This window comes from Poromitra crassiceps (genome assembly GCF_964638095.1).
Source record: "Poromitra crassiceps genome assembly, chromosome: 11".
Classification (NCBI taxonomy): domain Eukaryota; kingdom Metazoa; phylum Chordata; class Actinopteri; order Beryciformes; family Melamphaidae; genus Poromitra; species Poromitra crassiceps.
This window is the reverse complement of record NC_139643.1, coordinates 9,379,465-9,399,757: the sequence shown is the minus strand read 5'-3', so window position 1 is coordinate 9,399,757 and position 20,293 is coordinate 9,379,465.

Below are 20,293 nucleotides of genomic sequence, written 5' to 3'. Positions count from 1 at the left end.
TGCTGCTCATTGTTGAGCAGACAAACACATATGCAGAACAGTGCATCGCTGTCCTCCATCAGCTGCGTCTCCCATTCTCCAGGGTAAATGCCTGGGTACCGCTGACGGTGGTAGAGCTGAAGCGGTTTCTCGGTTTGCTGTTCCTCACCGGCCTCATAAAGAAACCCAGCATCGCAGAATACTGGTCTGTTGATGTGGCACTTGAAACGCCATACTTCAGGAACACAATGCCACGGAACAGGTTCCAGCTTATTTGGCGCTTTCTTCACTTCAGTGACAACCGGGAGGTCGATGGCAGCGACCCGCTGCACAAAGTGCGTCTCGTCCTGGACCTGCTCCTCTGCAAATTCAGGGAGATGTACCGGCCCTCACAGAACATCAGTGTGGATGAGGGCATGCTTCTCTGGCGCGGGAGACTGCAGTTCAAAGTGTACAATCCTGCAAAACCCGTCAAGTACAGGATCAAGAGTTACATCTTGTGTGATTCTGAAAACGGCTATTGCTATTCCATGAAGCCATACTGTGGAACTAGCAATACATTGCAGGACACCGTGCGCTTCCTGGTCGACGGCCTTGAGGGTTTTGGCCACCGCCTCTGGATGGACAACTTTTACAACAGTGAGTCCATGTGTCGACTTCTCCTGAGCCTCCACATAGACTCAGCCGGCACACTCCGTGTGAACAGGGGAGAACCACCGTCAATCCGGCAGGTCAGCATGTCGGATCTGGCAGTCGGTGAACGACGCGCTCTCCACAATGATGCAGTGATGGTCCTGGCGTGGCGAGACAAGCGGATCGTCAGGATGATCACCACCTTCCACACGGATGAGATGAGGACCGTAGAGGTGAGACAGAAAGGGCAAAGTGAGAGAGTCCCCCAAAGAAAACCAGCATGCGTGGTTGAGTACAACCAGTATATGAATGGTGTAGATCGGCTAGACCAGAAGATCAGCTACTACCCATTCATCAGGAAGACAGCGAAATGGAGCTCCAAATTCGTGGCGTACCTAATGGAGATCGCGATGAGCAACGCCTTCATCATATATCGGAAACGCAACCCAACGGCCAGCTGCAAAACGCTGAAAGACTTCACCCTGTCGGTGATAAAGTCCTGGATGGAGGCATCTGTTCCCCCCCCCCCCCTCCTCCTCCGGCGGCAGATGACCAACCTCCTCCTCGCCAAGCCACGCCAATCCACCCGCGCAAACGGTCCACTTCCGCGAGGTTGACTGTGGACTTCCAGGGACATGTGCCACTGCCAGTGGAAGTGCCACCCACAAAGGACAAGGCGTACAGGAGATGTGCCCACTGCGCAGCCAAAGGACATAGAAAAGAGTCAAAATATGTTTGCCCCAAATGTGACTACCTCCCTCTCTGCCTGTACCCCTGCTACTTCGAGTATCATGCACAGTGACAGTTTCATCCTCTCCCCACCCCTCCCACTCCCTCCCCCCCAAAAAAAAAAGTTGATGAGGTCTATTGTTTATAGTCCGGTGGGCTGTCGTGCTTTGCATATTTTTTAGACAGCAATTGAAAGATAAGTGTACTTTCATCATCATCAAAAAAAAAAAAAAATTGATATCTTGTTTTCTTTATGTAAATAGGGACTTCAATATCCAGCATGACCCCATAGATGTGAGCATTTTGTTGTTGGACCATGCTGTGTACAGATATTTGTAGAAAATAAACAAAATATTATTATGACATCCTATTTTCTGCAAACTATATGAGAGAGTCTAACTTTCATTTGAGGTATACCATGATGTTCAACTCAAAGGATAATTCATTATTTGGCCTATGTTTACATAAAGTTGTCTTGATTTCCAACTATTTTGAAGGTCCATGTGAAGAAGATAAAACAGTGCAGGACATGTTGTGTTTTGAATATTGTTATTATGTTACACATCAAATGAAAGCTTTCAATGTGTAGTTTCATAAAAATAAAAAATAAAGGTGATATCTTGTTTCCCTATGTAAATAGAGACTTCAATATCCAGCATGACGCCATGAAAGTGAGCATTTTGATGTTAGACCAAGCTGTGTACTAATATTTGTAGAAAATAAACAAAACATTCTTTTGACATACTTTTTCCCGCAGGTAAACTAGACATTCTAACCTTTCATTTCAGCTATAGCATTTTGTTCAACTCAAAGCAGAATTCATTCTGTCGCCTTTCTAACATAAAGATGTGATTATCTCAGAAACTAATTTCAGCATGCTCTTTTCGGTCAAAAACACTCTTTTTCAGAGGGGTGTATTTCCAAAATGGAATGGTTTATAAACACAGTTTTTTTTTTTAATGAAACAGAAGGGTTCAAAGTTTCATTGAGGCTATTGGTTGTCCATATAAGAGGAACACAAAAAATGATATGGCTATATTAAAATGCATTGCGGCCTATGTGGCACAGTACAGCAACCTTTTGCCCAAGGGCCGTGGCACTCAAAGTGTTAACTGTGTAGTTCAGTGACACTCAATTTCCATGAGCCTAAAAACATTTATGAATCACAAAAATACACTTTTTTTAAGGTGAGATGACCTACTTCTGTGGCCTTGTGTGTATGGTGGAGACGGACTCTGTCTCCTCTGGAAACGATGAACCATAGGGTTGTTCCGCAGATTCACAGCACTTCCTGTTTGAAAATTACAATTGTAAAATTAACAGTTATTGGAACAGTAGCCCTCCCCAGTAACTATCACATAGATCAGATCCACTTAGAGTCTTAACTGTGTAGTTCAGCGGCACTCAAATTCCATGAGCCTAAAAACGTGTAAGGCTGAAAAATACACTTTAAAGACAGGTAATAAGGACCTTCCATCATTAGAATGATTAGATCATATCTCTGGGGACTTGCTTCATGGTCCAACTTTGATCAGCTGTGATTTTGGCTGAGTAGACATGGGAAACAATGTCACACTATGCCAGAAGTTAATTACTAATAACTTGTCACACATGTTTAATTGTTTAATTCGCTTTTTGATTGAAAGGACCTACTTCTATGGCCGTGTGGTGATCTCAGAAGAGATGGACTCTGCCTCCGCAGAGAAGGATGTGCCACAGGGGAGATCAACACCTCTCCAAAAACTTAGGGTGGGTGTTAGGGTGGGCAGAAGTCAACCCTATGTTGACTTCTGCATACCAAAACATTACTCTCATTAGAATATTGAAACAGCGGCGCCACAACAGTATGAAGATGTGACATTTTCAAAAAAATTATCATCATACTTCCACGTTCGAATAAATATCGCAAGAGATAGAGCCACTGTAAGTCTCAATAATATTTTTCTGCACTCTGTAAATGGTTTAACTTGACTAAACTTAAATATATTTCTAAGGCTGAGAAATAAACAACTTCAAACAGGTTAGAACCTACCACTGGAACTCAAACCTACCACTGGAACTCAGCATGGGCTGTCCCCGGGCATGTGTCACGTCACCTGAATGGCCATTGGAAACGGAATGTCACACTATCATACAAGTGTACTAACAACACATGTTTACAGCTTTTCACAAACTTTGAATGTAGTTAGATCATTTCTAATTTTAAATTTTAAAGGACCTACTTCTGTGACCATGAGTGGATCTCGGAAATGCTGGACTCGGTCCCGTCACAGCTCGATGATCCGCAGGGCTGGTCCATGTGTCCACACCACTGGTCCCAACATTTCCTTGATCAAGTTGACAAAAGCAAAAATAACTAATTTGAACAGTTGCATCTTCAGAATCACTATCGCATTGCTGAGACCCACTTTGAGTCTTTTAATGATTAAAGGTGTCACTACAAATCCTGAAAAATCCATTTGAATACTAGCAGTGTGTCGATTAAATGGTGACTGATACAATTAGTTTAAAAACATTATCTGGGTCCCTGCAACACAGGAAGAAAGTTGTTTCTGGGGTAATAAATAGGCTAATACTTGATCAGTAATCCGTTTATCATAACTCGTCTTTCAATGCGTCTTGGCATCCCTAGTAGTGGAAAACATAAAACAAAAATAACCAAATTATGTAGATGGGCAATTTTACAGTGTGACTGTAGGAATGTGGTAAGATAAGAGATGTCTTATATGCAAGGGGGGATGGTGTGGATGTATACACATTTACTGGCTGTGGTGAGATCTGGACATTCACTAAATAAATACAGATAGAAAAACAAATTAGAATAAAACACTATGCTCTTCAAAGCCAGTGTAAACCATGGACATATTATAATATGGACTGAGCATTGGTCCCGTTCAGTGAAGCTGCTGCATGTTAGATCGCCGCTCTGGCGGTTGAATCCAGTATTAGGTCACAAGGCCCGCCTCCCCATGTTAGTGGATGGGAAAAACACAACCGAAATAATCACATTATACGTCAGATAATTTATTTCCAAAGGTGGTTTGTATCATTTTACATTATCATGCTAATGCCTGTGCAAGTGGTCATTTTTCTGATCAGTTTGTTTTTAAGTAGTTATTTGACATATAAAAAGGGATAAAAATGGATGATTGACAGCTGTGGCAGCCAGTCTCAAGTCGTCATTGGTTGGACAGGCTCTGTACATTATAATAATAATAATAATAATAATAACTTGGGCTTATATAGTGCCTTTCTCAAACCCAAGGACGCTTCACAGGAAAGAACAAAACAAGGAACAGAAGACACACAAATGACGAGCGCACAGAGACAAAACAAAGCAAAAGGCACAAAAGCACAGAGAGGGACAATTAGACAGGCATGAACAGTTGATTAGGGCCGAAGGCCTTGGTGAACAGATGGGATTTGAGTGCCGTTTTGAAGGTGTCCAGGGTGGGAATGTTACTGATATCTGCGGGGAGTGAGTTCCAGAGGGTGGTGGCTGAGACGCTGGAGGCCCTGTCCCCGAAGGACCGCAGCCTGGTCCGGGGGGTGACAAGCAACCCGGAGTCAGAGGACCTCAGGATCCGGGGGGGGCATGGAAGTGGAGGAGGTTGGAGAGATACTGGGGGTCACGGGCATGAAGGGACTTGTAGGTGAGGAGGATGATCTTGTATATGATGCGGGACTTGATGGGGAGCCAGTGGAGGTGGATGAGGGTGGGGGTGATGTGCTGCCAGGGCTTGGTGTGAGTGAGAACCCTGGCAGCTGAGTTCTGGACATACTGGAGCCTGTCCAGGGTTTTGTTGGGCACCCCGAACAGGACTCCATTGCAGTAGTCCAGACGGGAGGTGACGAAGGCGTGGACCAGAGTGGTGGCAACGGATTCTGTGAGTGAGGGTCAGAGTCTGGCAATGTTCCTCAGGTGGAAGAAGGTGGATTTGGTGACAGACTTGATGTGGGAGTGGAAGGAGAGTGTGGAGTCCAGGGTGACACCCAGGTTGCGAACCTCAGAGGATGGGGAGGTGGAGCAGCCGTCAACCACGAGAGTGAAGTCTCCCACCTTCTGAAGCCGCCCTGGGCGCCACGACCAGGAGCTCACTCTTGGTGGTGTTGAGTTTGAGGAAGTTTGATGTCATCCAAGATTTTATTTCATGTAGGCAGTTGACTGATTGATTGATTGAATACTTTATTGAAACAATGGCACGAGAAATACAGCGTAAGACCAGATTCATTGAAACAAAAGGAATAAAACACAACAAAGCCCGATGGCTTATTTCCATTGTGGTCCTTGAAGTGAAGCAAATGGAGTGAGTGTATGTGTGCATGTATGAGCGCGTGTGTGCGCGAGGGACATTAAACACACTAGACATTACATGCATTACACATATAAATAAATACAAAAAAAACATCTATATGTATATAAATACACGCGTACACACTTCCACCCATGTACACGTACCTAAATACACATACAAATATACATGTAAAAACAATACAACATTTTACACTTCTGCAATAATCATTTCGAATCAATTACTGCAGAAAGGGCCAACCTTAGGGGCCGCTCTGTAGCCACTGTTTTAAGGTGGACTTATACGTGAGTTTGGACCTGAGATCTGTAATATTTTCGGGGAGACTGTTCCACAGGATCGCTGCTGAGTATAAAAAAGTAAATTTACCTGTTAAGGTTTAAATTTAAAAGGAACAACGTTACTTGAGCTTCCCCTGGTGGAATGACTGTGCACCTCGCTAACCCTCCGGAAATAGCCAGAGAGGTACACAGGGGCTTTCAGATTAATGATCCTGTGGACCATACACAGCTTGATATGAGAAACCCTTTCCTGCACTCTCAACCACCCGAGGCTGAGGAAGTGAGAGCGGAGGAGAGAGGTTCTGAGGTGTAGGCCCTGGACAACCCTCACCAGTTTATTTTGGGCCGTCTGAAGTCTCGTTTTAAGTTTGGCTGCAGTGGCTGTGAACCACGAGGAGCAGGCGTAGTCGAAGTGGCATTGAATTAGAGCATTTGCCAGTATCAACAGCGTAACACTGTTTATGACTTGGGAGATGCGAGCTAAAAATTTGGTCTTTTGATTGACCTTAGAAATAACTTTTAGAGCCATCTTTTCGCCTGAGAGCTTGTTGTCCAGGATACATCCCAAGTAGGTGATCTCCTCCTTTGAGGGTACAGACACGTCACCCACCATAATTGAAAATCCCGGGGATTTTTTAAGATTAAATTTGGACGCAAATAAAATTGACTCTGTTTTTCCTAAGTGGAGAGACAATCTGTTGTCCGAGAGCCAAACACCAACATTCGAAAGTTCCATGCTGAGTTTTTTTTCTACCTCCCCCTTGTCCGCGTCGGCGAACAGGAGGGCGGAGTCATCAGCGAACAGGAACAGAGGGCAGTCACAGGCAGATTGCATATCATTTATGTACACCAAAAATAATAATGGACCCAAAATGCTCCCCTGGGGGACCCCGCAGCTAATGGGGAGGGGGCGGGACAGTGTCCCATTTATGTCTACCACCTGCCGTCTACTGTCCAGGTAGGACCGAACCCAGTCGAGGGACGTGCTGTTGAAACCCAGAGCCCTGAGTTTACCGAGTAAGATGTTATGGTTAACTGTGTCAAATGCTTTTTGCAGGTCCAGCATGACCATACCACAATACTTACCGGTATCCACTTCCTTTCGGATGTGATCTGTTAGGTAGAGCAAACAGGTGTCGGTTGAGTATGATTTTCTAAAACCAGACTGGAAATCAAACAGGAGCCTATGAGACGTGAGATAACTGTTGATTTGTTCAAAGATGACTCTTTCCATTATTTTGGATATGGAAGAGAGAATTGAGACGGGGCGGTAGTTACCATGTTCTAATTTGCTACCTTTTTTGTGCAGAGGGATAACTCTGGCGTGTTTGAACTCCTGAGGGAACTGACCAGATTTGATAGACAGATTTATAATGTGTGTGATAACGGGTGAAATGATATCTGCAGCGTCTTGTATGAACCTGCTTGGGATGTTGTCGACACCTGTAGCTTTGGAAGGTTTAAGGGCCCTGAGCTTCAACAGCACGTCCTCATCGGACACAGCCCTGAGCTGAAAGCCATCCGCCTGGACTCCCAGACCTCTGTAAAAACAGTCCACATGATCCTGGCCATACCGCCCAGAGAGGGAGGGGAGCTTATTTACAAGAGTGTCTGCAATAGTAGTAAAATATTCATTAAAAATACCCGCAACCTTGGATTTGTCCGAGGTGAGGGTGCCCTCCTGCATAAGGTTCAAGTTGAGAGTTTTTGTTTTTAGCTTGTTGTTGTACCCCAACTGCTTAAGAGATTTCCAGAGCTTTTGAGGATCATCTTTGTTCTCTGTAATAACTTCATTGTAGTGCTCTGATTTGGCCTTTTTGATCAATCTAAAGACTTTATTCCTCAGTTGTTTAAAGATGCCAAAGGATAATTCATCCTTTTTCTTCCTATGTACATGCAGACTATTATTTCTAGCCTTAATGGCTTCAATAATGTCTGCATTGAACCAGGGCTCTGTTCTGGTTTTGAATCTAACCGATTTGACAGGGGCCAACTTATTTAACACTCTCAAAAACATGAATTTAAAAAGGTACCAAGCTTCATCAACAGACTTCAAACTGAGGACACGGGACAGGTCCAGCTTTCCCAGCTCGTGCAATAAGAGTAAGGACTCAGCTGTATATTTCCTCAGAGGTCTGATTTTGACCGTGTGGTGGCAATTTGTTACCGGTCTTTGAGTTTTACGAGTGCAATAAATGATTGCATGATCACTTAAGGCACAATCGATTACACCACTGCTGGAAATGTTGTGCCTGTCCGATACTACAATGAGATCTATAAGAGTCTGTGATGAAGTGGATACTCTAGTACATGTTGAAATCAACTGATGGAGACTGAAGGTCTTACAAAAATCAATAAAAGCTTTATAAATTAAGGCGTCCTTTTTCAAAACATTTGTGTTCCAGTCTCCGATCAGAATGACTTCACGTTTCCCGTGGTCAATGGCGCTGGTGCATGACTCCTCCAAATGGTCATAAAAACCCGATTGTGTCGGGGGCCTGTACAAAATCCCAACTAAGATGGGTTTTGTTTTGGGCAGTAAAATGTCCAACCAAATCGCCTCGGAATGCACACTGTCAAGGTCATTTCTGATGTTAAAACAAATATCAGAGCGAACGTATCCGCAGACCCCCCCCCCCTTTACGATTTCTGTCCTTTCTTACTACTATATAGTTTTGAATTTCAATCTCTGAGTCATTAATGGAGCTGTCCAGCCACGTCTCAGAGAAAGAGATAACATGGGCCTTGTTTTTGTTGACCATAAACCTAATTTCATCTATCTTACTTAAGAGACTCCTTACATTGAGATGTACAATGTGAAGACCTCGAGATGCAAGAATCCTGTCCAGGTGGGAGGGACTGACGGGCGGGTCGATGCTTCTAGAATTATAGCCACTAGGACTAGTCGGAGAATTAAGGTTAGGGCCAGGGTTGAGTTCAACATTACCAGATAAAAAAAGTAATAAGACAAAAAAACATTTTTTCCTGACTGAGAGCTTGGGTGCAGGCTGACTACCCCCAGGCATAATCATTGGTCTGCAGTGGCTTAGCGGACCAGAGAAAAATGACAGCAACCAGTCAAATGGGCTAAACAATGAGACAAAATAGGGCAGAGCATCGTCAACATTAGCCTGGACTATCCAGGGGGGGCAAAAATGAAAACAGGTAATACATGAGCCCGTTCCCCGGTTATAGTACAAAAGATTACATTTTTCCCCTTGATCGTTGGGGACCCATTTGTCTCTTGAGACCTCCAGGTCAATGATGACGGGCAGGGAGAGCAGGACCAGGAGGGCAAACAATACCACTGCCATGATAATAGATGCTGAGGTTGAAGTAACGATTGTCAGTTAGGAGTTTATAGCGAGCGTCTGGACCGAGATATCCAGGAGAGACGAGGTTGGCATTAGCCTCTTACAAGTGACTGAGGGGGAGGTGGGAGGAGGGAGTGGTGCTGAGATAAATCTGTGTGTCGTCGGCGTAACAATGGAAGTTGAGTCCATGACGACGGATGATCTGGCCGAGGGGGAGCATGTAGATGTTGAAGAGGAGGGGCCCAAGCACTGAGCCTTGGGGCACACCTTGGTTGACTGGGGAAGGGGGGGAACGGGAGCCATTGATGGTGACAAAATGTTCCCTGTCGGAGAGGTAGGATGCAAACCAGGAGAGGGCTGAGTCAGTGACACCCAGGACATCGGACAGGCGGTCGAGGAGGACGGGGTGAGAGGCGGTGTCAAATGCGGCAGAAAGGTCGAGAAGGATGAGGATACTGATGAATCCAGAATCAGCGGCAGTGAGGAGGTCGTTGATGATTTTGATGAGGGCGGTCTCAGTACTGTGATGGACTCTGAAACAGATTGGAGGGGCTTGTGGAGTTTGTGGATGGTCATGTGATGTTGAAGTTGGCTGGCTACCTCTTTTTCCAGGATTTTACAGAGGAAGGGGAGGTTGGAAATTGGCCGGTAGTTGAGAAGGTTGCTAGGGTCCAGTCCAGGTTTGTTGAGTATGGGAGTTACGGCGGCAGTTTTGAAGCTGGTGGGGACTGTTCCGGTTTTGAATGAGGTGTTGATGATGTCCACCATAAAAGGGCAGAGGATGGGGAGGCAGTCCTTGACCAGCCTAGTGGGCATGGGGTCCAGGGAGCAGGTGGAGGCTTTGGCCTGGGTCAAATGTGGGGCGTCCACAGGCGAGAAGGAGGAGAGGCAGCATCAACGCTGAGGTGGGGGTGAGGGGGTGGGGCTGGGGGGTTGGAGTCCGGAGCTGCTGATAAATGGCGTCAACCTTGGCCTGGAAGAAGTCGCGGAATTCAATGCAGTCAGGGGCACCAGGGGGATGGGGGCGTCAGGGGGGCGGAGTAGGCGACTAATGGTGGAGAACAGCCTCCTAGGGTTGTTCTGCTGGGCGCCAATGAGATGTGAGTAGTATTGTTTTTTGGTCCGGGAAAGAGCAGCTCTGTAGGCTTTCACGTGATCATGAAAAGCCAGGAGGTGGACTGTGAGGCTCGTTTTCTTCGCGAGCCTCTCCAGACGGCGACCAGAGACCTTCAATGCACGAAGTTCAGTGGTAAACCAGGGGGCAGGGTGTGAGTAGGAGACAGACCGGGTTTTGAGTGGGGCTAGAGTGTCCAGGCTATGGGAAAGAGCAGAGTTGTAGTGGGATACCAAGCCATCCACCGTGGAGTCTGTGGGGACCGGGGACGGATGGGCATCTATGAGGCTGGATAGGGCCGGTGCACATTATAGATCTATCGTCATAGACAAGACACACGGCTTCATGTTAACGCTCCCTGGAAGTCGGGTGGCTCTAGGGTTGCCACCTTTCATTCAGAGAAATAAGGGACACCCCTCGGATATGACATCGGGCCCACGGGAAAATTTTGGCCATTTGGGGCCCCTGTCAGTCAAGGGCCCTTGGAATCATCCACACTTTCCCCCCCCCCTGGCTACGGCCCCACGACCACCACAGGCCCTAGGGCACGGTGGGGCGCCAGTGGTAGTAAATCATAAATTAAAACGTTGTTTCAATAAAGCATTTAGATTCATACTTAAAGTTGAAAGTGCTTTATTAACACTGAACATTGAAAATCAGTTAAATAGATAACTTTTTAATTCAACTCTGAAATTGCTATTCTCTCACAACTCAACAGGTTTCTCTAGTGGTCTTCTTGTCATAGCTGCAAGTACAATAAGCCAACACCTCATCTTCACAAAATCTATACAGGCCTTCAATAAATAGCCCAATCTGTAAACACACAACCTTAGCATACAGTATTATATGCACAATGAAACACACATAACACTTAAACTTAAATGAACCATAACTTATTAACTTAGCTCAATAACTTAAAATTAAACAAATGCTTTGAAATATAGTGCAAAAATATATAGTGCAGGAAAACAGATGGACTTTTAGAAAGAAGGCATAATCTTACATCTCAGGATTGTGACATATTTCTCTTGACTTTCCAAGTTTATATTTTAATATCCTTTATGCTCTCTGTCTCTGTTTATTTTATCGAACTCACAGTCCCGTGGGAAGATCGAGTTGAGGAGGCTTATGAGCGCAAGAAAGCTAGGTATGCTGAAATGGCAGCAGAGGCAGAGCAGCGAGGTTGGAGGGCCCGAGTGCGGCCTGTAGAGGTGGGCTGCCGTGGTTTTGTGGCAAAGTCCGTTATTGCCCTACTAACTGAGTTGGGCATTCGGGGACGGAGCCTGAAGCTTGCGGTTAGCAACATGTCTCAGGCAGCAGAACGAGCAAGTGAATGGCTGTGGATAAGGAGGAAACATGCTAGCTGGGGAGCTCGCTAAGGTAGGCCTTGTATGGAGTTGATTGTTTTTATTGTGTGGCTAGTCATACCATACGGAACCGATGGCACTGAGTGCGCATCAACGGTGCCAGTGGGGCTAGTCACAGCCTTAGTCATTGGGTATGGCCATATGGTAGGCTACTGGTGGTGTAGTTATTAAGAATGTGATATGGAACCGACCTGCGATGGCTAGGCTAATTTTAGGAGAAGGATCAAGGCTAAGGCTAGGTTAATGCTAGGTTGGCATTAGACGGTGAGGGTAAAATGGCGTTGTGTATAGCATGGAGGGGGGTGTTTCCGGGACGCTGGATTACACCGTTAAGCCTTCTTGAGGTGTCGTGGGCCTAACTTAACGAAACGTCGGTGAAGGAAGGTGCCCACTTGAAAACCCCAATGACATGCTTCATACTGCTGTTGGCTAGGGTAGGTAACTGGTGATTTGTGTCTTGTTTATTAGTTTGTTAGCCTGTTAGCTTGTCTTATTCTGGATTGGGCTTCTAAATGTGTTTTTCCTCGGATTTTGGCACAAGGGATAGTAACATCTTGTCCTGTGTATTAATTAATACTAAAGCTAGCTTAGGCTAGTGACTGTTGTGAATAGTGCAGCTGACAACTAGGGAAAGACCTAGTGACAGCATGGAAAGACAGCTGACAGGAGGGATTAGACCCCATCGGGGCTGCAATGGGTTAGCTGCTCATTGTGGCAGTAGCCAAGGCCATTAGGCCATTGGTTACACCCAAACTTGCTACGAAACAGAATTATGAAAAAACACCCCTAGAGTCTGCGAGAGCGGGGGCGGAAGATGACTCACCTATGGTTGACACGGTTATTGACTTTGGAACGGACTTGACTATGAGTAGGGAAAACATGTCAGTGGAAGCCACTAGTTCAGATGTAGATGGAAAGAAGCGTCAGGTTTGCTTGTGTGGCTGGCAGAAGGTAACAACTTTGAGGGGCCTTAGAATCCATCAAGGCAGGAAGAGGTGCTTGGTAGAGGGAACACAGGGACCCCGCATTGATAATTATTTCTTAAGAAGTTTATCAAGTCAGTCGGGTGAAGTCCAGCGACAGGAAGTAACCCACAGCTCGCAGGACATCAGCACCCCTGATGTTGAGGCAGGTCCTAGCACCGAGGAAAGCAGAGAGGCCAGCCAGCCAAAAAGGGAGAAGATTAGCGGTCAGAAGCCTAGAGTTAAGTGGCCAGGTGCAGCGGAAAGTAGGAAGTGGGAAGATATCAATAGTGATTTGGTTAGGATGTTAGAGAAGCTTAAAGGAACTGCTGAGAGTAAGTTGGAGAAAATGGGAGATTGTATTTATGATTATGGTAAGGAAAGGTTTGGCGTCTTTGAGAAAAGGAAGAAACTAGAGGGTGAGGTAGTTAAATCTAGGCGCCAACAAGAGATAGATAGACTTATACAGGAGAGAAGACAGCTTAAGAGGCAGTGGAGGAAAGCTACAGAGGTTGAGAAGGAAGGCATTGATTGCTTGCAGTCAGATGTGAGGGAGCGGTTGGCAGTTTTAAGAAGAGCAGAGAGCATTAGGAAAAATAGGAAAAAGAAAGAGAGAGCTAGAATAGCATTCTATAAGGATCCATTTAGATTTGTGAAGTCATTGTTTAGTAAGGAAAAGAATGGTAGCCTTATGGTACCTAAGCAGAAGCTTGAGGAATATTTGGAGGAGGTTCACAAAGATAGGCAAAGGTTTAGAGAGATGACAGTCCCAGCTGATATTCCACCTATCGGTGAAATAGAGAGCCAGTGTGATGATAGCCCACCAAGGTGGAAAGAAGTTCAAGAAGTAGTGAGACGTGCAAGGGCCTCTTCAGCCCCGGGTCCTAATGGAGTCCCCTACCGGCTGTATAAGAGTGCTCCAGATGTGTTGCAGTTTCTATGGAAGCTGATGAAGGTAGTCTGGAAGAAGCAGGTTATTCCTAAGGCGTGGCGTAGAGCAGGGGGAATCTTCATTCCTAAAGAAAGGGACTCGTTAGAGATAAGTCAGTTTAGACCTATCAGTCTACTTAATGTTGAAGGGAAGGTTTTCTTTAGTGTTGTGGCACAGAGGCTGTCTAGTTATCTAGAAAAGAATAGGCTAATAGATACTTCGGTGCAAAAGGCTGGAATTCCCGGCTTCTCCGGGTGCTTAGAGCACACCAGCATGATCTGGCACCAAATCCAGTTAGCTAGGCGTGAGAAGAGAGACCTGCATGTAGTATTTTTGGACCTGGCTAATGCTTTCGGGTCAGTGCCGCATAGTCTGTTATGGGAGGCCTTTGATTTCTTTAGAGTGCCAGGTAGTATAAAGAGCTTAGTTAAAGCCTACTTCTTAGATATTCAACTCTGCTTTACCACAGCAGAGTACACTACAGCTTGGCAGCAGCTGGAGATAGGCATTATGGCAGGGTGTACAATTTCCCCATTAGCTTTTACCATGGCAATGGAGATCATTATTAGGGCTTCAAAATGGGTAGTGGGTGGAGAAAGGCTGCAGGGAGGGCTGCGGCTCCCTCCAATTAGGGCATACATGGATGACATGACGACTATGACGTCAACCGCTCCATGTACTAGCAGATTGTTGGATAAGTTAAATAGTAATCTGCAGTGGGCTAGAATGAAAGTGAAGCCAAGTAAGTCCAGGAGTATTTCAATCATTAAAGGGAGGGTAGTAGGTAAGAAGTTTGTCATACATGATGAGGTGGTGCCTACAGTGTTAGAGAAACCAGTCAAGAGTTTGGGAAGATGGTATGATGCCAGTCTCAGTGATAAGGGACAGTTTGAGGAGGTGAGGCAGGAAATGATTCAAGGTATTTCAAGTATAGACAAGTCAGGGCTCCCAGGAAAGTTAAAGTTGTGGTGTTTGCAGTTTGGATTGTTGCCTCGGTTGATGTGGCCACTGACAGTGTATGAGGTTCCCCTTTCAAAGGTAGAAAAGCTAGAAAGGATGATTAACTCATTCATTAGAAAATGGCTCGGAGTCCCACGCTGCCTAAGCAGTGTAGCCTTATATGGGAAAGGCATATTGGAATTGCCATTATCTAGCCTGACAGAGGAGTTCAAGTGTGCTAAGGTTAGACTGGAAATGACTCTGACTCAGTCAAAGGATCCAGTGGTTAGGAGTGCAGCGCCCACAGTTAAAACAGGGAGGAAGTGGAACCCAAAGGAGGCAGTACAGCAAGCACAGTCAGCTCTTAGACACAGGGATATCATAGGTCAGGTGCAGCATGGGCGTGGAGGCTTAGGGTTGTGCATAGGGAAACCTGTGTGGAACAAGGCATCAGTAATAGAAAAGAGGAAGATGGTAGTTGAAGAAGTACATAGGGAAGAGGAGGCAGTAAGATGTACTAAGGCAGTGTCGCAGGCAAAGCAAGGACAGTGGGTGAACTGGGAGAGTGTAGAGAAGAGAAAGTTGAAGTGGAGAGAGTTGTGGAGCATGGAGGCCAGCAGAATTAGATTTATTCTAGGGGCTACTTATGATGTGCTGCCATCTCCCCAGAACTTAAATCAGTGGTTGGGCGAGGATGGTGCCTGCCCGTTGTGTTCTAGTGTATGTACACTGAGGCATATACTGTCAGGGTGTAAGGTCAGTCTCTCCCAGGGGCGATACACCTGGCGTCACAACCAGGTGTTGAAATGTTTGGCAGCTGCAGTTGAGGAAAAGCGGCTAGAAGTAAATTCTCTAGTTGCTAGCAAAGAGACTAGACAGATCAAATTTGTACGTGAGGGAGAAAAGATTAGACCAATTAAGGTCAGGCACAAGTTAGGGCAGCTAAGTGTAGGTGGAGCCTGGGAAATGAGGGTTGACTTGAATGAACAGCTAGTCATCCCAGCATATATAGTTAGCACCCGACTACGTCCGGACTTGTTACTGTGGTCTGAGGTAGAGAAGAGAGTTTATTTTATCGAACTCACAGTCCCGTGGGAAGATCGAGTTGAGGAGGCTTATGAGCGCAAGAAAGCTAGGTATGCTGAAATGGCAGCAGAGGCAGAGCAGCGAGGTTGGAGGGCCCGAGTGCGGCCTGTAGAGGTGGGCTGCCGTGGTTTTGTGGCAAAGTCCGTTATTGCCCTACTAACTGAGTTGGGCATTCGGGGACGGAGCCTGAAGCTTGCGGTTAGCAACATGTCTCAGGCAGCAGAACGAGCAAGTGAATGGCTGTGGATAAGGAGGAAACATGCTAGCTGGGGAGCTCGCTAAGGTAGGCCTTGTATGGAGTTGATTGTTTTTATTGTGTGGCTAGTCATACCATACGGAACCGATGGCACTGAGTGCGCATCAACGGTGCCAGTGGGGCTAGTCACAGCCTTAGTCATTGGGTATGGCCGTATGGTAGGCTACTGGTGGTGTAGTTATTAAGAATGTGATATGGAACCGACCTGCGATGGCTAGGCTAATTTTAGGAGAAGGATCAAGGCTAAGGCTAGGTTAATGCTAGGTTGGCATTAGACGGTGAGGGTAAAATGGCGTTGTGTATAGCATGGAGGGGGGTGTTTCCGGGACGCTGGATTACACCGTTAAGCCTTCTTGAGGTGTCGTGGGCCTAACTTAACGAAACGTCGGTGAAGGAAGGTGCCCACTTGAAAACCCCAATGACATGCTTCATACTGCTGTTGGCTAGGGTAGGTAACTGGTGATTTGTGTCTTGTTTATTAGTTTGTTAGCCTGTTAGCTTGTCTTATTCTGGATTGGGCTTCTAAATGTGTTTTTCCTCGGATTTTGGCACAAGGGATAGTAACATCTTGTCCTGTGTATTAATTAACACTGGAACAAACCCTAGACACATTCTGGGTGTGCAAATAACTATTTATGAAACTATAAAACTGCAAAACATTCCTGCTTCCCTCAACTGTCTTTCATTCACTCACACACTCTCTCTCTCTCTCTCTCTCACACACACACACACACACACACACACACACACACACACACACACACACACACACACACATTCACACATACATTCATTATTTTCTGTGTGGAGCAGTCAACAGGTCTCTCTCTTCCTCACTGTTACTTATTTTTCTGTGAAAACAGTCAACAGCTCTCTCTCTCTCTCTCTCACTGTGTGTATTTCTTTTTCCATGTGTACTTCTTATCACTCCTTGCTGCACTGAGTAGCTGTTTGTCTTTCAAAACGCAGCGATAAAAGATTGAACAGGACTGCTCAAAATTGAGAGTGATCAGGAGCTCACTCCTCATGAGATCCACAGAGCACTTGTTCCTGCAGTCACTCCATTTGCTGGTCATTCTGGAAAAGATCCTTTCCACATATCCAGTGGATGCTGGAATGCTCAGGATGTGGCTGAGAATGGACAGCATGTTAGGCAGGTCAGCTGCTTGAAAGATAGCCACCCACCTGGCAGCCACACCTTTGGACTTCCACTCATCTTCTGCATCCTCCTTGAGCCTCTTCAGAATGGTATTTGCTGTGGTGCATTCATCATATAGTTGATCCATGTTGACTTTATGGATGAGGTTGAGCTTACCAGTGACCCTCTCAATATCGCTGAAGGTAACCATTCCATGCTGCAGAGAGAGAGGTTGCAGGGAGAACAACCAGTTGTTCGCTGAAAAGTCAAACCATTTCTCAACATATGAGATTGCTGTGTTAAGAAATGCAGTGAAATCTGCCCTTGCCTTGTTTGCATCATGTGGAAGGAGACGCTGCAGCTTCACTTTGGTTAAGTAGCCATAGAACTGGTCACCTCGTCTTTGTGTCAGTTTTTGCTTGAAGTCCTCCATAATGGAATATAACTCAACACAGGTGGTTGAATTGCTTTCCAGCTTCTTTACAACTTCCTCAAAGAGGGTGAGGATGTTGTTGCAGAACAGGAGGTAAACCTCCACAATGTCGGGATCTTCCTCGGTTGAGTCTTCACTGAGCTTTAACAAATCTCTGATCTGTCTGGGACACTCATCCCCTGATGAGGCTGATGAAGTAAGACTTGAGAGCAGTCCAGGTTTGCATAAGCCGCGTGATGGCTGGATTGAGGGAAAGCCACCTTGTTGTGACATGTCGTAGAATCTCCCGGAATTCTACATCACAAAATTCACAAAAACTCTTTGAGGGATTCTCTTCGTTTGGCTGATACGGAGAAGTGCCCATAGACCTTCAGCACAGTGTTTTCAACATCTACAGTGAGCTTGTCCAGAGCATGTTTCACTGTGTTGTGCATAAAAGCAGCTGCACACCTCATTGCGGCCCCTGTCTCAACTCTTTTCAATCTTTCTCTTCAACTCTCCACCTTCCCCCCTGATTGGAAAACAGCCATGGTCTTCCCCCTCTTCAAGGGTGGCACTGGCTCTGATCCTAATTGCTATCGGCCGATCTCCATCTTGCCATGCCCAGCCAAAGTCATGGAGAAGCTGGTCCACAAACAACTCAACCACTTCCTTACATCTAACCATATCCTATCAGACCTACAATCTGGCTTTCGATCCGGTCATGGATGTCTGACCGCCACCATGAAGGTCCTCGATGATGTCACCACAGCTTTGGCCAGCAAGCAGGTCTGCTTAGCCACTTTTATCGACCTGGCTAAAGCCTTCGACTCTGTCGAACACAATACCCTGCTGCGTAGACTCTCCAGCATCGGCTTGTCCCCCTCCTGCTGTGATTGGTTCGCGAACTATCTCGCTAACCGTATCCAGCAGGTGAAAACTGGGAACATTATCTCTGATCCTCTTGCTGTTTTCAAAGGTGTGCCCCAGGGCTCTATCCTGGGCCCTACCTTATTTTCCATTTATATTAATGATGTTGCTAAAGCAGCGGGCAACTCCCGTATCCACCTCTACGCCGATGATACCATCCTGTATTCAGTTGGCCCCTCCCTCCAATCTGCAGCAACCACTCTCCAACAGAGCCTCACGGATGTAGAGAAATCCTTTTTCAATCTCCATCTCCGCCTTAACACAAAAAAGACCAAGTGTATGCTCTTCTCCCGAATTAAGGATGCCCCCAGCCCCCCCAAGATCATCTGTGCCGATGGCACACCTGAGGGCGTGGCCCTGGAATTTGTGGATTCATACAAATACCTGGGCATCTGGCTGGACTCATCCCTTTCCTTCAATACACACATCAATAACCTTCAGACTAAAATCAAAGCAAGATTAGCTTTCCTCTTCCGCAATAAATCTTCCTTTACTCACCCAGCCAAACACACCCTCGTCAAGTTGACAATTCTTCCGATTCTGGATTACGGCGATATCATTTATAGAACAGCCTCAGCATCAGCCCTCAAAAAATTAGACACGCTTCACCATTCAGCTATCCGTTTCGCTACCAATGCACCCTTCCAGACTCACCATTGTGACCTCTACAATCTGGTAGACTGGCCCTCCCTTAAAACCTGACGATCCCTCCATTGGCACCACTTTATTTTTAAGTCTATACTAGGCAAGACACCACATTACCTCTCATCTGTCCTCCACATAGCAACAAACACCTATAGCACAAGATCAAGCGGGTACATCCAGCTTTCTATCCCCAGCTCAACCGCTTATAGAACTGTCTTCGGCCGCACCTCCTTCCGTTTTGCCGCAGCATATGACTGGAATATTCTTCAGAGCACCCTCAAACTCGCAACCCTGACATCACTTTCCATTTTCAGACAGAAACTCCAACAGCTCTTTGTTGACCGCTGTGTCTGCTCCCCCCCCTCATAGTACCCCTCCCCCTCCCCCTTCTTCTTTTCCTACCCTCCCTCTCCCTCTCTACCCCCTCCCCCTTCTCCTTTTCCTACCCCCCCTTCCTTCTTCCCATCCCCCCTCCCTCTACCCCCTTCCCCTTTTCCTCCCCTCCCCCTCCCTTCTTCCCTCCCCCCCTCTCTCTACCCCTTTTCCCCTTCTCCTTTCCTCCCTTCTTCCCATCCCCCCTCCCTCCCTCTCTACCCCTCCCTCCCTCTACCCCCTTCCCCTATCATGCTGTGTTTTGTTTGGTTTATCCTGTATTGTTTTGTCTTGTTGTGTTGTGCTGCGTTGTGCTGCGTTGTGTTGGTTCTACGTTGTGCCGTGTTGTGTTATGCTGTGTTTTGGCTCTATCCTATGTGATTGTTATTATGTTTTATACCCTGTTTTATAATGCACTGTTTTTATCCTTTTTATCCTTAACACATTGAGTGCCACAGCGCTTCAGTAAAATTGTCTGGAGCCTGTGCCAGATTCACTTCCATTCTTTCGTTTTGCAGGACGAGGCGGAGTATCATGTTGAGATTCAGAAACAGCAGCAGCCGGTTCAGCCATCTTCTTCCCACTAAATTCTGAGTAGAAGACCCGCCCCTACTCTGTTCTGATTGGCTCTGACAGTTCAGAGCCAATCAGAAGAGCCAATCAGAGAGACCAGAAGGGCAGACTGACGCTTATGCTGCGTTCATGTGCTGTCGGACTAACCATCTGAGGAATGGAGGCACCGTGTAATATTCAACCAGACGTATATAGGGCGGGTTTTCATCACGCAATGCGGGTGGGATGAAAATACGGAACAAACAGCGTCCCGTATTGGTTCAAAACGGGACGCATCTTTTAACTGTCAGATACGGGACAATTCCGTATTTTAACTCATTCA